The sequence below is a fragment of the Triturus cristatus genome, chromosome 2_1, assembly GCF_964204655.1.
Source record: "Triturus cristatus chromosome 2_1, aTriCri1.1, whole genome shotgun sequence".
Taxonomy (NCBI): Eukaryota; Metazoa; Chordata; class Amphibia; order Caudata; family Salamandridae; genus Triturus; species Triturus cristatus.
In genome coordinates, this window is record NC_140581.1 from 261,884,685 (window position 1) to 261,905,797 (window position 21,113).

At 44.8% G+C, this 21,113-nt stretch overlaps 1 long non-coding RNA gene across 1 annotated transcript in view; it reads left to right on the forward strand.

The window, feature by feature from the left end:
• The first annotated feature begins 11,932 nt into the window (after nt 1-11,932).
• The window catches only part of LOC146864070 (uncharacterized), a 41,365-nt gene continuing 32,184 nt past the window's right edge, over nt 11,933-21,113 (forward strand). The window contains exon 1 of the long non-coding RNA XR_014976605.1: nt 11,933-12,072. This is a non-coding gene — a long non-coding RNA (uncharacterized LOC146864070). The remainder of the gene's footprint in view (nt 12,073-21,113) is intronic.

The window sequence follows — 21,113 nt, forward strand, 5'->3', positions numbered from 1 at the left end:
CCGCGGCCTTTAATACCGTGCCCCATGACACGGTTCCTGCAGAGACTTCAGGAGTGCGGCCTTGGTGGTACTCAAGTGGTTTTCCTCTTTTCTGAAAGACCGACAGCAAACGATTTGGTATCCTCCCTTTGCTGCCCCCCTATGAAGGTAGGGGTCCCTCCGGGCTCGATCCTGCGCCCGACACTCTTCAATCTATATATGTCACCGCTCGCTCTCCTAGCTGAGTTACATGGCGCTACAATAGTATCATATGCAGATGATACTCAATTGCTGTTTACATGCGACAAGGGCGCTGATTTTAGGGGGGCGAGATCAACATCTGCTTGATGGAGGTGTTCTCCTGACTAAGATTGAACCAATTAAATAGCGATCCGGAGAAATCGGAGATCATTTTCTTTGGTCCTGCACCCAGCGATGTGTGGCGCCAATGGTGGCCTTTGGACACGTCCCCCCCTGCAACCTCAGTAAGCACAGTCAAGAACTTAGGGGTCAAGCTAGATGATAATTTATCCAGGAAAGCTCAGATCCAAACAGTAGCTGTGTTAGACTTGGGGGTCTCTAGTTGGAACAGGTATGCACTTGTGACAAATAGGGACCCTCTCCTCTAGTCAGGGTAAGGGGGTACACTCCTAAAATAACCCCTGCTTACCCTCTTGGTAGCTTGGCACGAGCAGACAGGCTTATCTCAGAGGCAGTGTGTAAAGCATTTGTGAACACATACAGTAACCAAGTGACAACACTACAAATGGACACCACACAGGTTTACATCAAAAATAAGAATTCTTTATATAGATTTACCACAAGACCATTAAACGACAAAAACACACAATACTGTTACTTTAGATAGTAGAATTTTGCTTAGTTCTCTTAAGTTCTTAAATGCGACACTTTAAGTCAATGTACCTTTTAGATGCGTTGCGCTTCCACGACAAGCAATGTCGCAGCGATGGAAATGCGGCAAAGTTCTGGTGCAAAGAAATAAAGACGTGAAGATCTTCCAGATGCGTTACGCTTCTCCGATGTTGCGAGAAGACTCGACTCGATGCTTCAGCTGCAGCGGCGACACACTTTACACGATGCGACGACAGAGGCCTTGGCAGCGACACTCTTCTCCGACGTTTGCGAGACGCTTCCGCTCGATGCGATGTTGCAGCGGCGACACCCCTTTACGCGATGCAATGACAGCAGCTACGACGACGGCACTCTTCTCCGTGGATGCGAGGCGCTTTTCTTGATGCGGTGCAATGTGACAACTACGATGGCTGCGATGGCGACACGCTTCTTCCTCGATGCGAGACTCTTCTCTTTATGGGGTGCAATGCGTCAGCTGCGATGGCTGCGATGGCGACACACTTCTTCGGCGTTGCGAGACACTTCCTGGAAGATGCGAGACGCTTCCGCTCAATGCTATGCTGCAGCGGCGACACACTATACGAGATGCGACGACAACAGCTCCGATGGCGGCACGCTTCTCGAGTCGCGCTTCCAGCTCCTTGCGACACGCAGTCCCTCAGAAGGCCCAACAACAGCAGCAGGCACTTCCAAAGAACTCTGGGGAGCTAGGGGGTGAAGTCTGTTGTTCCTGAGACTTCAGCAGGAATCAAGCTCTTTTCCAAGCCCTTGGAGATCCTTCACAAGTTGAGCAAAAGTTCCTTTCTTCTCTCTTTGGCAGTAAGGCAACCACTGCAGGCCAATCCCCCAGTTTCAGGGATAGTTTCCTCCTCAGCTTCTTCTGGTTCCTTCCTCAGTGGAGGTTCTTCTTGTTTTCCCAAAGTGATCTAAATTCTTGGGATCAGGGTCCCAAGATTTATGCCCAGAAATCTTTTGTCCTCTAAAGGCAGAGGGGCCTTTGCCCAGTCCAAACCAGTTACTGAGCACTCTGTTTACCAGACTTCTCCTTCCCTTTCACAGTGCAGGGCAGAAACATTAGACACCCCACAGGAGGTAGAGCCAGCATTGTGGAAGGCAAGTACAGCTCTGGAGCACTTTGTTGACAGGATTCCCTCTCTTCATTCACTGTGCAGGGCGGAGACATCAGCCGCTCCCCAGGAGGTGGAGCCAGCATTGTGGAAGGCAGGCAGAGCCCTATTCAGATCCCAGGTGCAACTCCTCCCACCCATCTGGATGCAGATCTCTCTATTCACCACTGGGACACCTCACCCTGTCTCCTGGAATTCCCCAGCCCTGTCACTCAAAGTCCAGACAAAGGATTACACACCGCCTAGCAGAGGCAGATTTGAATGGTTAGACAAGAAAATGCCTACTTTCTAAAAGTAAACGGAATACCTGGAAGTGTATCCAAGTTGACCCAGTGCACTACAACAGTATCACCAGTAAGGTGTAAAAAAGTAATCAAAAAATAGATGAAACAGTACTCAATATGAACAAATGTCACAACAATGGACCAAACAGTATTTCACTGTATCCAAAAGTCCCAACAAATTTTCAGGAAACAGAGATACGTCAAGGTCTGTTTTAATTCAGAGTCCTCATGAGTAAAATCCAACGATGCATGAATGAAATAGCTTGTATTCAGCATACAACAAACAGAAGCTTCATAAGTCCCAATGCATTTCGGGCTAAAAACAGCCCTTCGTCAGGAGAATCTGAAACAAGTAGATATACAAATTATGTATTCCAAATTTCTAGAAAAAACGATGTTACTGACATATAGGCTCAAAAGGTCAGACAAAAATGACAAAGTGGGGGAATGGAAAAGCACTGCCTTTACACAACCATGCTCAAGAGAATGTAAAGACACCATTGTGTTTTACTCGTCAAAAAGGATAAGATTAAAGAAGAAAGAAAAAGAAAAGATAACCAATGAATCAAAACCACCTGGTGATGTTAAGTATAACCCATATCTAAAACAAAAAAGTCCAATGATGAGGCTAAAACGCCAAATACAAAGCTCAACAAGCCAGCCCAGTGATCTAAGAGACTCAATGTGCTCAATACACGACACGTACCTAAAGACAAAAGTGTGAAAGCATCCTGTCTGCGAGCCGCAGCCAACAGGCAAATTACGAACGCTGCCAGAATAATCACAAAAAAGATAAATAAGAACTTACTCCGAGATAACGATACCGAGCGCACAAAGCGTGAGAGAAACCTGCTTACCTCAACCTTAATGCGGAAGGGGAAACTGTGAACTCCTTCAAGTCAATGCGTGTACATAAAACACCTATGAATAAAAAAAGGGTCCGCTGTGAAGCTTTCCAAAAAGAGTATCAAAAGGAAAACGAATCGACGTGTTAAAAGCAGGAAAATACCTTACGCTGTCAGCAAACGGAATATCTCGAAGTGACCCTCTTCCAACAGTGAAGAATGCAAGTGTGCATCGACGCCAACGCACGCCATGGAAATACACGTAACGCAACAACCGAAACAGTATACATAGAGAAAGGACTCAAAAGTGATACCAAATTTACACGGTGAAAACGGCCACCATGAGCCAGAAGGTTATGACAAACAGAAAAGGTAGCTAGTAAATCGATCAGTCAAACAGGTTTGCGTTTAAAATGTAAACAACGTGCTGAAAATGAAATGCATGCATAAATAAATAAAAGAGAACAACCAAAATAGCACACACATTCAAAATGAAAAAAGCACTCAAAGGTAGCCAAAACGGAAAGAACAATGGATAATACGTCATCATGAAGCACAACGAATGAATATAGGAGTGGAAAAGGAAAAACAGTTTACATGGAAATAAAAACCAGGCACAATATAAAACTATACAAAATCAGAAACACACACTGCTACAGACCAAAGGCACAGTGGTAACAATGAATAAGGACGGGTGAACAATGTAAAAAGAAAGGAGTAAAAAGAAAGGTAGCATGAAAAAATAGCATAGAATAGATGAGATAGACAAAGAATTGTCTGAAAAAAACACCAGAAATAAACACATAAGTAATCATGAGCATGGTTGAGAAAAAAGCAGATACATAGCAGACAACAACTGAACTAATACATAAAAAAGCTGACAGGAGCAAAAAACAAGAGATTACAGCAAAATACAAATTACAAAAAACATGATAATTCAAATTTGTCATTAAGCCCTTTAGGAGACATTGTTTGCATAAACCAAATCCAGAATGATTCACGATGAGATAATAATTTGAAAATATCTCTATCTAAATCATTCTCTAACTTTTCAAGCACCCCAAATCTCAGTTGTGAAATAGAGTGTTGTTTAGTCTGCCAGTGTAGGGCTAAAAGTGAACTCAAAGTTTTAGTTCTAATCCTACTTTTATGTTCTGTGATTCTGATACGGAGAATCCTCTCCGTTTTCCCTACATAAAACAGGTCACATGGACATCTGATTATGTAAATCACATGATGACTATTACAATTAGCATTGAATTTCAATGGAATATTTTTACCAGTGCGAGGATGTCATACACTATTCCCGACAATTACATTGTTGCAATGAGAGCAGCTCATGCATTTAGTCATACCTTTAAAAGAAACTTTATTGATGTCAGATGGTTTATTTAAAATTTCTTTCAAGTTTCTTGCTCTTTTATAGGCGAATAAAGGAGGATTGGAAAACATACCCATAAAATCTGGTTCAGACTGAAGCAGATCCCATCTAAGTAAAATGCTGTTCTTCACAAGATTAGAGTGAGTAGAAAAAGTAGAAACAAACACTTCTCTAGGCTGAGACGTGGTTGGTGTTCTTTTTTTCAATAGGTCCTCTCGATTTAAAGCAAGTGCTCTATGTTCAGCCTGATCAATCACCTTTTGGGGATAACCCCTATTCAAAAATTTCTGTTTAGAATTCGTGATGGACTGCATGCCTAGCTCAGCATCCGAAGTGATGCGTTTAATCCGGAGGGACTGAGAAAAAGGAAGATGGCGTTTTAACGGCCAAGGGTGAAAACTCTGGTAGAGTAAAGCATTGTTACGGTCAGTGGGCTTCTTATAAACACAGGTCTCAATGGTAGTGCCAGAAAGACTCAACATGACATCAAGAAAAGCAATGGACTGGGATTCAATGTGAAAAGTAAATTGAATCCGAGGGTTGATAGTATTCAGGTTCAGAATCTGAGTCTCTAATGAACTTCGTGACCCTTTCCAAATTATAAGTATGTCATCTATGAAGCGCCTATAGACAATCAGATTCGAAGTCCAAAGGTTCTCAGACAAGATGTGCTCAGTTTCAAATTTGAACATGAAGATGTGGGCATAGCTGGGGGCTCCAGAAAAGCCCATATATGTGCCATTAGCCTGAAGACGAAAACGCTGGTCCCATTGAAAATACCTGTGAAACAAGCAAAAATGAAGAAGTTCTAAAAGGAAAACCTTATTTGCTCTCATGTTATCTTGTTTCAACAGGGCCCATTCAATGGCCTCAATGCCTTCTGTGTGAGGGATGGATGTGTACAGTGACACAACGTCAATAGTACACAGCCAAATTTGTGCATCCTCAGGGATGACAATCGTTCGTAAGAGGTTCAACAAGTGGTTGGTGTCTTGAAGATATGACGGACTGGCTTGCACTATAGGTTGAAGGAATACATCAAGAGAGTGTCCAAGTGGCTCATGTAAAGAACCACAACCTGATACTATGGGTCTCAATGGAGGGTCCCTAAGGTTTTTATGTACTTTGTAAAGATTTATTAGATTGTAGAGGGAATCTCTACAATCTAATAATTCTTTACATTTTACTAAAGCTGACAAGGGTGGAGCTCTGGTTGTGATGGACCGCATTCACTATGAGAACAAAATCAGTTCAATGTTACAGGATGAGTCTACATACTTACAGCTTACTGAAGATCCTACCAATGCTTTTTAAAGTTTGTTGGATGTCATTTTGATCCATGCAGTTGACATGAAGTGGATTAATTCCAAAACCAAAGAGTTTTTGTTTACCCGGTTTCCTCGGAGGCCGTGTCTTTACATGCTTCCCAAAATACATAAAAACCTTAGGGACCCTCCATTGAGACCCATAGTATCAGGTTGTGGTTCTTTACATGAGCCACTTGGACACTATCTTGATGTGTTCCTTCAACCTATAGTGCAAGCCAGTCCGTCATATCTTCATGACACCACCCACTTGTTGAACCTCTTACGAACGATTGTCATCCCTGAGAATGCACAAATTTGGCTGTGTACAATTGACGTTGTGTCACTATACACATCCATCCCTCACACAGAAGGCATTGAGGCCATTGAATGGGCCCTGTTGAAACAAGATAACATGAGAGCTAATAAGGTTTTCCTTTTAGAACTTCTTCATTTTTGCTTGTTTCACAGTTATTTTCAATTGGACCAGCATTTCTTCTTCAGGCTAATGGCACATCTATGGGCTTTTCTGGAGCCCCCAGCTATGCCAACATCTTCATGTTCAAATTTGAAACTGAGCACATCTTTTCTGAGAACCTTTGGACTTCGAATCTGATTGTCTATAGGCGCTTCATAGATGACATACTTATAATTTGGAAAGGGTCACGAAGTTCATTAGAGACTCAGATTCTGAAACTGAATACTATCAACCCTCGGATTCAATTTACTTTTCACATTGATTCCCAGTCCATTGCTTTTCTTGATGTCATGTTGAGTCTTTCTGGCACTACCATTGAGACCTGTGTTTATAAGAAGCCCACTGACCGTAACAATGCTTTACTCTACCAGAGTTTTCACCCTTGGCCGTTAAAACACCATCTTCCTTTTTCTCAGTTCCTCCGGATTATACGCATCACTTCGGATGCTGAGCCAGGCATGCAGTCCAGCACTTGCTTTAAATCGAGAGGACCTATTGAAAAAAGGAACACCAACCACGTCTCAGCCTAGAGAAGTGTTTGTTTCTACTTTTTCTACTCACTCTAATCTTGTGAAGAACAGCATTTTACTTAGATGGAATCTGCTTCAGTCTGAACCAGATTTTAAGGGTATGTTTTCCAATTCTCCTTTATTCGCCTATAAAAGAGCAAGAAACTTGAAAGAAATTTTAAATAAACCATCTGACATCAATAAAGTTTCTTTTAAAGGTATGACTAAATGCATGAACTGCTCTCATTGCAACAATGTGATTGTTGGGAATAGTGTACGACATCCTCGCACTGGTAAAAATTATTCCATTGAAATTCAATGCAAATTGTAATAGTCATCATGTGATTTACATAATCAGATGTCCATGTGACCTGTTTTATGTAGGGAAAACGGAGAGGATTCTCCGTATCAGAATCACAGAACATAAAAGTAGGATTAAGACTAAAACTTTGAGTTCACTTTTAGCCGTACACTGGCAGACTGAACAACACTCTATTTCACAACTGAGATTTGGGGTGCTTGAAAAGTTAGAGAATGATTTAGATAGAGACATTTCCAAATTATTATCTCAACGTGAATCATTCTGGATTTGGTTTATGCAAACAATGTCTCCTAAAGGGCTTAATGACAAATTTGAATTATCATGTTTTTTGTAATTTGTATTTTGCTGTAATCTCTTGTTGTTTGCTCCTGTCAGCTTTGTTATGTATTAGTTCAGTTGTTGTCTGTCATGTGTCTGCTTTTTTCTCAACCATGCTCATGATTACTTATGTGTTTATTCTGGTGTTTTTTTCAGACAATTCTTAGTCTATCTCATCTATTCTATGCTATTTTTTCATGCTACCTTTCTTTTTACTCCTTTCCTTTTACTTTTTCACCCAGTCCTTATTCATTGTTACCACTGTGCCTTTGGTCTTTAGCAGTGTGTGTTTCTGATTTCATATAGTTTTATATTGTGCCTGGTTTTTATTTCCATGTAAACTGTTTTTCCTTTTCCACTCCTATATTCATTCGTTGTGCTTCATGACGACGTATTATCCATTGTTCTTTCCGTTTTGGCTACCTTTGAGTGCTTTTTTCGTTTTGAATGTGTGTGCTATTCTGTTTTTTGTATTTTATTTATTTATGCATGCATTTCATTTTCAGCACGTTGTTTACATTTTAAACGCAAACCTGTTTGACTGATTGATTTACTAGCTACCTTTTCTGTTTGTCATAACCTTCTGGCTCATGGCGGCCGTTTTCACCGTGTAAATTTGGTATCACTTTTGAGTCCTTTCTCTATGTATATTGTTTCGGTTGTTGCGTTACGTGTATTTCCATGGCGTGCGTTGGCGTCGATGCACACTTGCATTCTTCACTGTTGGAAGAGGGTCACTTCGAGATATTCCGTTGGCTGACAGCGTATGGTATTTTCCTGCTTTTAACACGTCGCTTCGTTTTCCTTTTGATACTCTTTTTGGATAGCTTCACAGCGGACCCTTTTTTTATTCGTAGGTGTTTTATGTACACACATTGACTTGAAGGAGTTCACAGTTTCCCTTTCCGCATTAAGGTTGAGGTAAGCAGGTTTCTCTCACGCCTTGTGCGCTCGGTATCGTTAAAAGTTCTTATTTATCTTTTTGTGATTATTCTGGCAGCGTTCGTAATTTGCCTGTTGGCTGCGGCTCGCAGACAGGATGCTTTCACACTTCTGTCTTTAGATACGTGTCGTGTATTGAGCACATTGAGTCTCTTAGATCTCTGGGCTGGCTTGTCGAGCTTTGGATTTGGCGTTTTAGCCTCATCATTGGACTTTTTTGTTTTAGATATGGGTTACACTTAACATCACCAGGCGATTTGGATTTATTGGTTAACTTTTCTTTTTCTTTCTTCTTTAATTTTATCCTTTTTTACGAGTACAACAAGATGGTGTCTTTACATTCTCTTGACCATAGTTGTGTAAAGGCAGTGCTTTTCCATTCCCCCACTTTGTCACTTTTGTCTGACCTTTTGAGCCTATATGTCAGTAGCATCGTTTTTTCTAGAAATTTGGAATACATAATTTGTATATCTACTTGTTTCAGATTCCCCTAACAAAGGGCTGTTTTTAGCCCGAAATGCATTGGGACTTATGAAGCTTCTGTTTGTTGTATGCTGAATACAAGCTATTTCATTTATGCATCGTTGGATTTTACTCATGAGGACTCTGAATTAAAACAGACCTTGACGTATCTCTGTTTCCTGAAAATTTGTTGGGACTTTTGGATACAGTGAAATACTGTTTGGTCCATTGTTGTGACATTTGTTCATATTGATTACTGTTTCATCTATTTTTTGATTACTTTTTTACACCTTACTGGTGATACTGTTGTAGTGCACTGGGTCAACTTGGATACACTTCCAGGTATTCCGTTTTCTTTATTTGAATTAGGTGGCCCGCAGAGCCCCTTATCCGGTGCACACACTACCATTATAAAAAGTCTTCGCTGTTTGTTTATCATTGATAAATGTTTGAACTAGTATACTGAGTGCATTTTGGCTGCATTTAATTATCATTGTTAGTTCAACTTTCTAAAAGTGGCATTTTCAAACACAGAATGTTAAAACCAACTTTACTAAAAGATGTATTTTATCATCCTGAGTTCAGGCATACTAAATTCGAATTTCTACCATGTTCTCTGAGTCAGTTAGGATTATAAGATGTAATAACTAAACTGCCCATTCTGGCCTATAGAGAACAGGTAGCCTTGCAATAGTGAAAAACGAAAATGGCTGTAATTCACTATTAGAACATGCCACACACACCAGGGCTTGTCCTACCTTATCCTTACAATGCACCCTGCCCTTGGGCCTACCATAGGGGTGTCTGATATGAAGAAAAGGGAAGGTTTAGGGACTGGCAAGTGGGTGCCCTTGCCCAGTCAGCATGACAGTACCAGACAGCACGCAGGCTCTGCAATGGCAGGCCTTAGACACATGTTTACAGGCTGCTTCTGTGGGTGGCACAACCAGTGCTGCAAGCCCACCAGCAGTATTTGGATTACAAGCCCTGGGCACTCCTGGTGCACTGTACTAGGGTCTGACAAGTAAACCAAACCAACCAATCATGGAATCACAAATCATACATTAATTTACAATAGGGAGCACTTGCACTGTGGCACTGGACAGCAGTGGCACAGTGCCCTGAGCAGCTAACACCAGCAAAAAATACATGAGGCACAGCGAAAAATGGAAGGGAGACTCACGCCAATGTGCCAGGTCTAACAAGCTGGCTCCTGTTTTGGCCTGTTAAAAATGCTAAAGAACTTTCTTCCCTTACTTCCAGTTACTCATAGAAGTACAGTAGCCCAGGCTCTGATCGTTTTGAGGCTGAACTATGTTAATGTCCTGTACCTGAGCTTTCCAGAATATTTATTAAATCGTCTTCAGGTGGTCCAGAATGCGGCAGCCAGAGCGATTCTCATGTTAGGTCCCAGAGCGTGGGTCGCCATCCATTTAAAAGCCTTGCACTGGTTGCAACCGTAAGAGTTTGGCTCAAAGCTCTGGTTTTGGCGTTTAAAGCTTTACATAACACTTGTGCCTTCTATATCAGAAAAAGAGTTTCGCACTACATATCTCGTAGAACTCTGAGATACTCATCGCAGCAGCAGGCGATTATCCCCAAGTTTTGCCACGCACGCATGGGTAGTCGCTCCTTCCAAGTGCAGGCCTCCCAGCTATGGAACTGCCTGCCATTGTCACTCAGACAGGTGCAGGATTTACTCACTTTCAGGAAGCGGCTGAAAACCTGGCTATTCCAGCAATAGTCAATAGTTTTTCGCTCCTTGCAGATATAGTGTCAGTTTTCTGTGTTGGGGTCTTTCAGCGCCGGGACACTCTGTTGAGTAGCTATGCGCTCTATAAGTACCAATTTACATTACATTAATGTAATGCGTGATATTAAGTAGAGTCTGTGTAATAAAAGTACATTTCCTTTTTAGAAGAAAAAGCACTGACAGGACAATGATTTATTTAATGTTGTTGTTGCACACCTGGGAGCTGGGGTTACTAGAACCCACCACCTTCCCTGAGTAGGCTGTGGTCTGCTCTGATTTGCTGCGCTCAGACAGTCAAGTGCTACAAGGGGTTACTTGGTTCTCAGTAATTGCGCCCTTATTTCTTTTGTAATTGCGGCCTTATTACTTGTGAAGCACTCAAATCCTTCCCAATTAATAATCCAGTTTCTTACAATTAAATCTGACAGAGATGTGCATTTTTCATCCAGTAATGGGCAAACAGTGGCATTGGAAGTAAAGTTAAGGGAGGGGGGTGCTGCAGCAACCCCGGATATCCTGTGCCATCAAGAACAAACTCACACAGTAGTCCAATTCGTCTAAGTGCTGGTAATTAGTTTACATGGGGAGCTGTGTTTACTGATTCTTTTTCTGGCTGCCATTTTATTTTTGTATAATTTTAACTATTCACATCAGAAAAATTAAAGACGGGGACAATTTTTTTTTTTTTTACCAATACCTCAAAAAACACATCAGGAGAATGGAAAGTACAAGCTAGGCACTACCCAGCACTCCCACTCAGAAAAATGTCTTGGCAATAGTGCGGACACGCCTGTGAACCTTGTGGAAAACCACAGTAACACAGGGGCATATTATCAAGCCAGGCGATAAAATTATCTCCGCTTTAACGCCAGAAAACTGCCGCTAAAACGGCGATAATGGGCTTGATAATATGCTCTATGGAATTCCAATTGAAGCCCAGGTTAAATGTCCTTCACATCTAACCTGGGCTTCAATTGGAATTCCATAGAGCATATTATCAAGCCCATTATCGCCGTCTTAGCGGCAGTTTTCTGCCGCTAAAGCGGCGATAATTTTATCGCCTGTCTTGATAATATGCCCCACAGTTCGCTTAAAACAATTACTCATATCCAGCATTTAATCATTTACATATTCTGAAATGGCAACAATGTTGAAATGCTCTGAAACAATAGTCTTCATTTAAAAAAGCCATTGAATTCACTCGTATTTACCTAAAGTATTACAGTAAATGTTTATGTAGATTTTGCTACTGTTCATCCAAAGCAAGGTTGCTTACTTTTTGCGCAGTTTGCCGATCAAACCGGATATGCTAACGTGTTGGGACACTAAACCCGTCCCCGTGAACTGCTTGGCTCAGACGCTGTTGCGCAACCACTCACACATAAGCTGTTTTGTAACAGCCAAGCTGCGCTTTTTGAGAGACAGAACAGAAGCCCCGCGCGGAATGATACAGCTCTGCTGCATGCAGTTCTGCGGGCCGCCATTTTTGTGAAAGGTAACGGGGAGCTATAGATAGCAGATGTATAGGTCGTTTCCGTCCCTGTAGGCGACCGAAGCCATAATTTTCACCCTGTGGGAATCCGAGCTCAGGTGCAAACTCGAATAGGGATTCCAGGCTGTGAAGACATTATCTTACCTGCGGGGATTTCCCCTGATCGATTTTCACTTGTTTCGAGTGGAGAAAATATTAAGCTATTCTGAGTTTCGTATGCTATTGCTCGTTGCTGCCGTACCTGAAATAATGCGGTAATCTAGAACGTAGTAACGGCCTAGGTATGGTTAATTCCGAGCACAGTATTATGTACGCTCTCACAGCAGCACCTGTTTGCTTAAAATGCTCAGTGGCTCGAAAATAAGCTCGAGTTACATTTGCACTGAGATGCCATTGGGGTTTAGTTATTTTTGTACTGAGATGCTAGTGGCTTTTAGTTACCTTTGTACTGAGTAGTCATTGCGATTTTGGCTTTTGATTTATAGTATCACTGGAAAGATTTAGCATATAGGCAGTTTTAGTGATTATTTTGTGTGCATTCCTATCACGTTTCCCTATGATATGTGCTCAAAACTGGTAATAAGTTGGTGTGTATGCACCAACATTACCAGTGTTAATACATGGAGAGAAAAAAAGAGTGCGCAATTAGCGCACACTCAAAATTAGCACAGTACCAACTACACACACAAACGCTATTTGGGAGAGAGGGGTGCAGCACATATCACAGACCACCTTGTTGTGTGAAAAAGGCCACTTTATTGAAACAGGTGCACATCACAAATTTTACCCGGCAAACTGCCTTACAAAACAAAACCTCGCTAAACATCATATGTAACTAACCAATGCCCCCTACCCTTACGGCCCCCCCACAAGCCCACCCACAGCTATCTCATTTAACTGTAGTGCATTTCAAAATATAAAACTTTATATTTCTCCTACATCCTATAACTGCATTTATGAACCCCTAAGCAACCAAACGTCTTAAAATAAACCTTGAAATACCTGCCTATTCCCCCAATGGACATGGTTCCCCAACTGGCAATGCCAATTAAACTTCTGACAAGTCCTGCAAAATGTTCGAGCCCCCCTCGAGCACCTGTTCCAAGTGACAATAATACAATATCAATACCCCTTGCGCACCTGTCTCAACAAAGCAGCATAGCAATAACAAACCACTAACCGAAAATACAAACCTTGCAAATCCTAGCTTGAGGAACGAGCGGGTGAGGAAAATCGCCTACTTGCTCCGTGTCGCAAGCCACCAGGTCCCCTGAACCTAAAATGGCGAGAGGGTGCCCAACAGAAACATATTTATACATTGGGCTATTTTGCGCTACAAAACCTGCCCAATGCAAAATGGCAGCTCGTGGGCTGCACCACCCTCCCAATCTGCTTGGCAGGCAGACCTCCCGGTGGTCGGCTGCCACCAAATCCCCTTTGGGAGAGAGTGGTGCAGCACATACTACAGAACACCTTGCTGTGTGAAAAAGGCCCCTTTATTGAAACAGGTGCACATCACAAACTTTACCTGGCAAACCGCCTTACAAAATGAAACCTCGCTAAACATCAAATGTAACTAACCAATGTACCCCACCCGATCCCTACGGTCCCTCCCCCCACAAGCCGCAGCTATTTCATTTAAGTGTAGTGCATTTCAATATTTTAAACATATATTTTAAACATCTTATTTCCTTTACAGCCCATGCATGAACCCCAAAGCAATCAAATGTCCTGAAATGAACCTTGAACTCCCAGCCTACACTCCCTTTGGACATTTTTCCCCAACTGGTAACGCCAACCAAACTTCTGACAAGTCCTGCAAAACATTTGAGACCACCACCCAGAAAAAGAGAGCCCGGTAACTTTTTCTGCCCTCCCATTTCCCACTAGATCCTTTAAGAAAGCCTCATCTCCTGATATTCTGAGTCCTAGACAAGACCTCTCTCAATTCCAATAAATATAGGTCCATGCCGACGCACGACAAATTCACCCTGTCACTGTAGAAAAACTCCCTTTCCTCAAATTTTATGTCAGAATAAAAAATTCTACCAAAGCAAGCCTCCCTACATAAACGGGCCATCTCCTGATTGACCTTCCTGTGTGCTGTGTGCCTCAGGGATCCTCCCTGAGCCCCACTCTCTTCAGCATCTACATGGCCCACTTGCAGCCATCTTCAGGACCTACGGACTCAACATTGTCTCCACTGATGACACCCAGCTGATTCCCTCCATCACCAATGAACCCACAGTTGCCAAGAACAACTTCCACGATGGGATGAAGGCTGTCCCCACCTAGATGAAAAACCGCTGCCTCAAGTTCAACTCAGAGAAGACAAAGTCTTCATCCTGGGCTCCACCCCGTCCACCTGGGACTACTCCTGGTGGCCTGAAGAACTTGGAACCCCCCACATGCACGAAACCTCTGCATCATCCTGTACTCCTTGCTCACCATGAAAAGCCAGGAGAGGATGTGGCGTAATGGCTAGTGCGCTCTACCTTAAATCTGGGGAACTGGGTTTGAGTCTCGGCAAGGATGCACAACATCCTGTGATTCTGGGCAAATCACTTAATCTCCCCGTGCCTAACAAAAATGAATGAGTCCTCATGTAATGCAACTGGTGCTTGTGTAAAGCGCTCTGATACCTGATACCTTTGGGTCAAGTTCGTGCTATAAAAAACTCCGAAAAAAATAAATCAATGTTGTCTCATTATCCTGCTTCCACACGCCACACTTGCTCCTAATAAGATCTTCAAGTGGATCTCCACTGAGTCCTGAAAGACAGTAACCCACAGACTGATCAGCAGCAGACTCGACTACGGCAAAGCACTCTATGCTAGCATTACCCAGAAACTGCTCAAGAAACTGCAGAACATCCAGATCCCCTCCTTCAGACTCATCCTCAACATCCCCTGCCGCAGCCACATTACGGGCCATGGGAGAGATCTCCACTAGCTCCCAGTCAACAAAAGAATCACCTTCAGGCTCCTCACACACTCCTACAAAGCCCTACACAAAGCAGAACCGGCGTACCTTAATTACTGGCTCACAATCCACGCACCCACCAGAGTCCTGTGCTCCACCCAACTGTCCCTGATCCCGTCCCAAGGATCCACAAGATCACGGCCAGATGAAGATCCTTCTCCTACCTCACAGCAAAGACCTGCAACACCCTGCCTCTCCACCTCAGGCAATCACCCTCACTGCCTCAATTCAGGAAGGACCTCAAAACCTGGCTTTTCGACTGAACCACTGTGCCATAGACAGATCAGCAGTCCCCCCCCAACACCGTGAGACCGTTATGGGTGAGTTGTCGCGCTCTACAAGAAACTTGATTGATTGATTGATTGATTGATTGATACATGCAAAGTTCAGGTGACTTAACAGTACTTGGACCTCCCTCACTTTCACCTTCTCTAGAGCGAGCATGCTCTCCAACAGACTTAACATAGTATCTTTTTTCTTCTGTGGCAGTTGCACTTCCATGCGACTAGAGTCAATTTAAATCCCCAGAAAGAATAGCACTGTTTGTGGAACCACGTTTTTTTCTGGTGCTAAATGCACCCCCCAGTCACCCATGAGCTCCTGGAACGTTGGCAGCAGTAATTGGCAGTCTGCCGAGCAAGGTGCCCCCCCCAAAAAAAGAAATCATCCAGGTAGTGGGCTACCAACTGAGGACCTGTCTGCCATGTAAACAGCCACTGCAAAAAGGAGCTGAAGAATTCAAAAGGGCACACAATATGGGACAACCCTTGGGGAAAGCCATATCTAAGTACCAGCATCCTTCAAATTGTATATCCAAGAGCATAAAATCACCAGGATGCAACGGAAGAGCTGACTCAACGTTGCATTTTGCTATTTTTGCCCCGGGGCCTGACGTCCCCACCAGTGATGTTGCCACATCACTGGAAAAATATGACACTGAGGCCATCTCTTCTGCAATGAAATCATTAATTAACCCCCCTTCTGGCCAGGACAAGTGCTGGATAAGAAAAACTAACCTTGCTCCTTTTTGGACACCACCCGATTGGAGAAACAATCAAATCCTCTATCGGCCAATTGTGAATGGGGCCCACAATCCTGTCCTCCAAAATGTCTTTCTCCACTTTGTCTTGAACAGCTCACTTGTTCTCCCTTGTCCGACCTCAAGTTATCCTTCCACTGTCGCACCCGCGGGTCCTTGTAACCCATATGAAAACCCCATCTGAACCCCTCACTTAGAAACTTTGCTTCCTCCCGATGCCAGTAGAACCCCAGCCAGTACTCCAACATATTAAGCTTAACCAGAGTACAAGCCTTTTGCACCGAATGCCTGGTCCACCCTCCCTCCCTGGTTGGCAGAAAACTTTTTTTATTTTTTTTATTTTTTATAACATATATTTATTGGCATTTCAAGGTTTCGTTGACAGGATACATTTGCAAATATATGCATTGAGCAATGTCACATAACACTCAGTAACAATCCGAACAGGAGCCTCCCTTCATGCAAAAAAAAAAAAAGAAGAAGAAAAAAAAAAAAATAGCCCTTACATATAATAATCCTTGTGCACACGCATCCATGGTTACCCCATGGCGCGCAGGCGGTACTACCCACACTTACCACAAGTCCTCGCAGTGTACCACCCACCAGCTCCACCCACCCGCTTCCACATCAAAGTAACAGACGGCACCCTGACTAACAGTACAGGCATGCAGAAGCTCCATCACGTAATCAGGAACAAGAACAGCAAACCTAACATCTCTACCATACTAACCCCCTTCCTCCCTCCCTCCACCCCCGCCCCACAACTTCCCCGGCATGACTCATTGACGGAATACATAACAAGGCATTCAGTTCTTTGCTCAGAATAACAGCTCCTATCACTACGAGGTACACCCTGGGCTTTCCTAACAGAGGACCGCTAACGCCCTAACTGGGATAGCACCTACCCTCCCAACTCCTTTCTAACCAGACCCAGGGGAAGGCGGATCTTGCGTTTCACTCATCTCCGAGCCTACATCAGTATCAGAGCCTGTGAGTTTCAGTAATTCTGTCAAGGCTCCCCAGGCACGGGCTGAATCCATCGCCCTATCACTATGAGTTCGATTAGCCGCCTGCAGCCGAAGAACCGATTCACACCCCGCCCACCGAATGAATTCCGCCCTCCACTTCTGTAACCTCGGCTCTCGCTGCGCCTTCCAGTTAGCAGTAATTTCCCGCTTGGCCAGAACCAGCCCCATATCGATAAATTTGCTAGTGACTTTTGTCTTCGAGGTGTGAGGAAACCAGTGTAACAAGCACGGACCTATACCAATCTCAATCTCCCTTTCCGTAACATCACAAAGCAACATCCACACCTCCCTCCAGTAAGCCCCGATCCGAGGACAGCTCCACAACATATGGCGGAAGTCCGCCCCCTCTTCGTGACACCTAGGGCAAGGCGCCGCGGGCGTGCGAAAGTAGCGTTGGATTCTAACTGGAGTGAGATAAGCCCTATGCAAAATAAAAAATTGGATCTGTTGGAAACGAGCATTCCTAGAGCATTTCCAGGGACGTTCAAGCAATTCTGCCCATATTTTATCAGGTATTTCCCCTTCAATATCCTCTTCCCACCGCTGCTTCAGCCTTCTAAGGGGGGCTAGTTTTTCGCAAGTCATCCGTCGGTATAAACAAGCAACAGCCTTAATGGTTCCAGCTGCCAGCACCACATACTGACAAGCCATGGATGTCTTAGGCTCAGATAGCCCTCCCCTCCACCGCCGCTGTATAGCCGACACCAAGCCCGCATGCAGGAGATAGTCCCCGCGAGGGAGATCAAATCGCTCGCGAATGGTCTCGTAAGGCAATAGGACATTGTCTTCGTACAGATCTCCCACCGCCGTCAAACCCAAATCACACCACCCCTCAAGTGCCAACCAGCTGCCCCCATGGGGCAACTGCTGACACATCAACAGTGGGATCTCCGGCGCGTACGGTCGGGCGATCCACGCTCTCTGCTTGCTCCTATTCCAGCACAACCGCAAGGTCTGCACCTCGCTAGAGATATCCCCAAGGCGCATCGGCTGTTGTAAAATAATCTTAGAAAGCAGGTGGGCAGGAATCCGCCCCCCCACTCCGGCCCCCACCCCTCTGAACTCTCGAGCCACCGCCTGGGTCAGCCACTGCAGCTGTGCAGCTAAGTAATAGGTTTCCAAGTCCGGGACTGCTAACCCTCCCTCCCCTCGCGGCCGCATCAATGCATGTAACACTACCCGACATCTGCCAGCAACCCAGAGAAACCCCGTTATCATCTGTTGGAGTTTGTTAAGCGTCGACGCAGGGATCCAAACAGGGAGCGTCCGGAAGTAGTACAGCAACCTGGGGAGTGCCACCATCTTAAGAAGCGCTACCCTCCCCATCAGGGACAGCGGCAGCGACTGCCAGAAGTCCATACTGCCCCGAAGATCTCGCACAGCTCTACCAATATTACCCTCCACCAGGTCTTTACGGTCGTGGTAAATACGTGTCCCCAAGTATGTTATACAGGTGGATTCCCACTGTACCTCCTCCGTACATCGAGGATCCTCAGCTATCTTGGAGGTGGGGAAAAGACATGATTTGGACCAATTCACTTTCAGCCCCACCAATTCTTCAAGACATTGCAGCAGTCGCTTAGGGGCATATGTATCAAGCGATTTTTTACTCGCAAACGCTGCGAATCGCAAAAAACAGCGTTTGCGAACAAAAAATCGCTAAACGGTATGTATGAGCCATGTTTCAGTGCTAATTTAAGGAATCGCTAAATTTGCGATTTCCTAACTTTTCGCAAGCATTTAAGAAATCGCAAAATGCGATTTCTTAAATGACATGTAAAAAGCACCCAAGTTGTGCGAATTATCCTTAAGAAATCGCAAATTACCACCAACTTCCAGTTGGTGGTAATTTGCGATTTCCTTTCAAAATGCACTTTTTTAAATTTTACAAAGTGCCACATGGCGCTCATACATGCCCTTAGGGCATGTATGTGCGCCATATGCACACACATGCTAATTTCAGGGGTGCATCAGGGTGTCATCATGACACCCTTGCACCTTTGAAATTATTCTCAAATAGCGATTAGCAAATTGCGATTCGCTATTTGAGAATTACTTCCCATTCATTCCTATGGGTCTCCTGGCCCATAGAAATGAATGGGCAGGTATTCCTTAATTGCGATTTCGCAATTTGCTAATCGCAATTAAGGAATTTTAAGAAATCGCAAAAAGCTTGCAATTTTTTAAATACATCCCGTTTTGCAATTCTCAAATAGCGATTCTTTAAAAATCGCTATTTGAGAATCGCAAATGGTGATGTTGATACATATGCCCCTTAGCTCCTATCAACTCCCCCTGGGTATCGGCCAAAAACAGAAGGAGATCATCCGCGTAAAGGGCTATGTAATGGGTATCATCGTGCACCTGGAGCACCCTGAACCAACTTCCCGTTTGGGCTTGGACCGCCAGCGGCTCTATGGCCAACGCAAAAAACAGCGGGGATAAGGGGCACCCCTGGCGCGTCCCCCTAGCCACCGCACAGGGGGGTGATATCAGACCTCCTGACTTAGTTCTAGCCGTGGAGTCTCTATACAGCAGAGCTGTCCAAGCCACAAAGCGTTCCCCCAGCCCAAAAGTACGCAAGACCTGAAACAAGTAGGGCCACTCCAAACTATCAAAGGCCTTTTCTATGTCGACCGAGAACACAGCAGCGTCGCGCGAGGCATTCGTATCAGCCTCCAACACCCGGAGCAGGCGCCGAACATTACCAGCGGTATTGCGTTTAAGAATAAACCCCGCCTGATCTACATGCACCAGTCGGGTCATATACGGCAGGAGGCGCGAGGCCAGTATCCGACTCAGGATCTTATAGTCGGTAGTGAGCATGGATAGCGGACAGTAGGAGGTTACGTCTGTGGGAGGCCTCCCTGGCTTCAACAGCGGAATTATAAGTGCCTCACGCATCATGGCCGGGAGCCGGCCCACCCTCCGCGATTCGTTGTAGAGGATCACCAGCTTAGGAGCCAACAACTCCGCGTATGATGCATAAAATTCAAGTGGTAGCCCATCCACCCCTGGAGTCTTCTTCCGCGCCATATGTTTGATTGCACCTCGTACTTCCCCCAGAGTGATGTCTTGACCCAGCACATCTGCTGGCGCTTTGGGAAGGGCCGGCAAGTTCCCCCCAGCCAAGAATCCCCCTAGTCGATCCCAATCCAGGTCCACCCTACTAGCATATAGCCCCTCGTAGTAGCTGGTAAACAGACGATTAATACCCTGTTGGGTGCAACACAGAGGCCCCCCTGGATCGCATAGTGCCAAAATGGGGTCCGCCTGTTTTAGTGGGCTCGCAAGCCATGCCAACAATGTCCCCGCTTTATCACGCTCCGCATGGGCCCGTATCAAATACTGCTTGTAATCATAACACCGTAGCTTCTCGACCCCCACCGCGACTGCCTCCCGGGCCGCCAACTCTTCCCCCTGCCCCTTCGGACGCTCTGGTCGAGCACGCTCCAACTCTCGCAATCGCCGGTCTGCCGTATCTATGTCCTGAAGGAGGACTCTACGCACTCCGATCTTATGAGCAATACAAAGGCCCCTCACCACCACTTTAAAAGCGTCCCACTCCACAGCCAACTAGGAGGCTGAGCCTGTGTTCTCTTGAAAGTATTGGGTCACCCCCTCACTTATCGCCTCTTGGAATACCGAGTCCTCCCTCCAGCAGCTCCGGGTTTAAACGCCATAACGGGATCTCTGGGCGCTGGGCGACCCAGCAAAACCTCAGCAGCAGGGGGTTATGATCCGAGATTGTTCTGGTCAAATATTCACTGGGTGTATATGAGGGGAGCAGAGGATGGCATCTAATCTAACGTGTAACTCATGAAGAGACGAGAAAAAGGAATAGTCCCTCTCACCCGGGTGCTGCTCCCTCCAAGTATCCACCAACCCCCAATTCAGTTGCCATGTCCCTCGAGCCCTGGCAGCCGCAGTAGACGGCGCCGTCCGGAGCGGCGGATGGGACCTGTCAAGAGCGGTGTCCGTCACTGAGTTAAAGT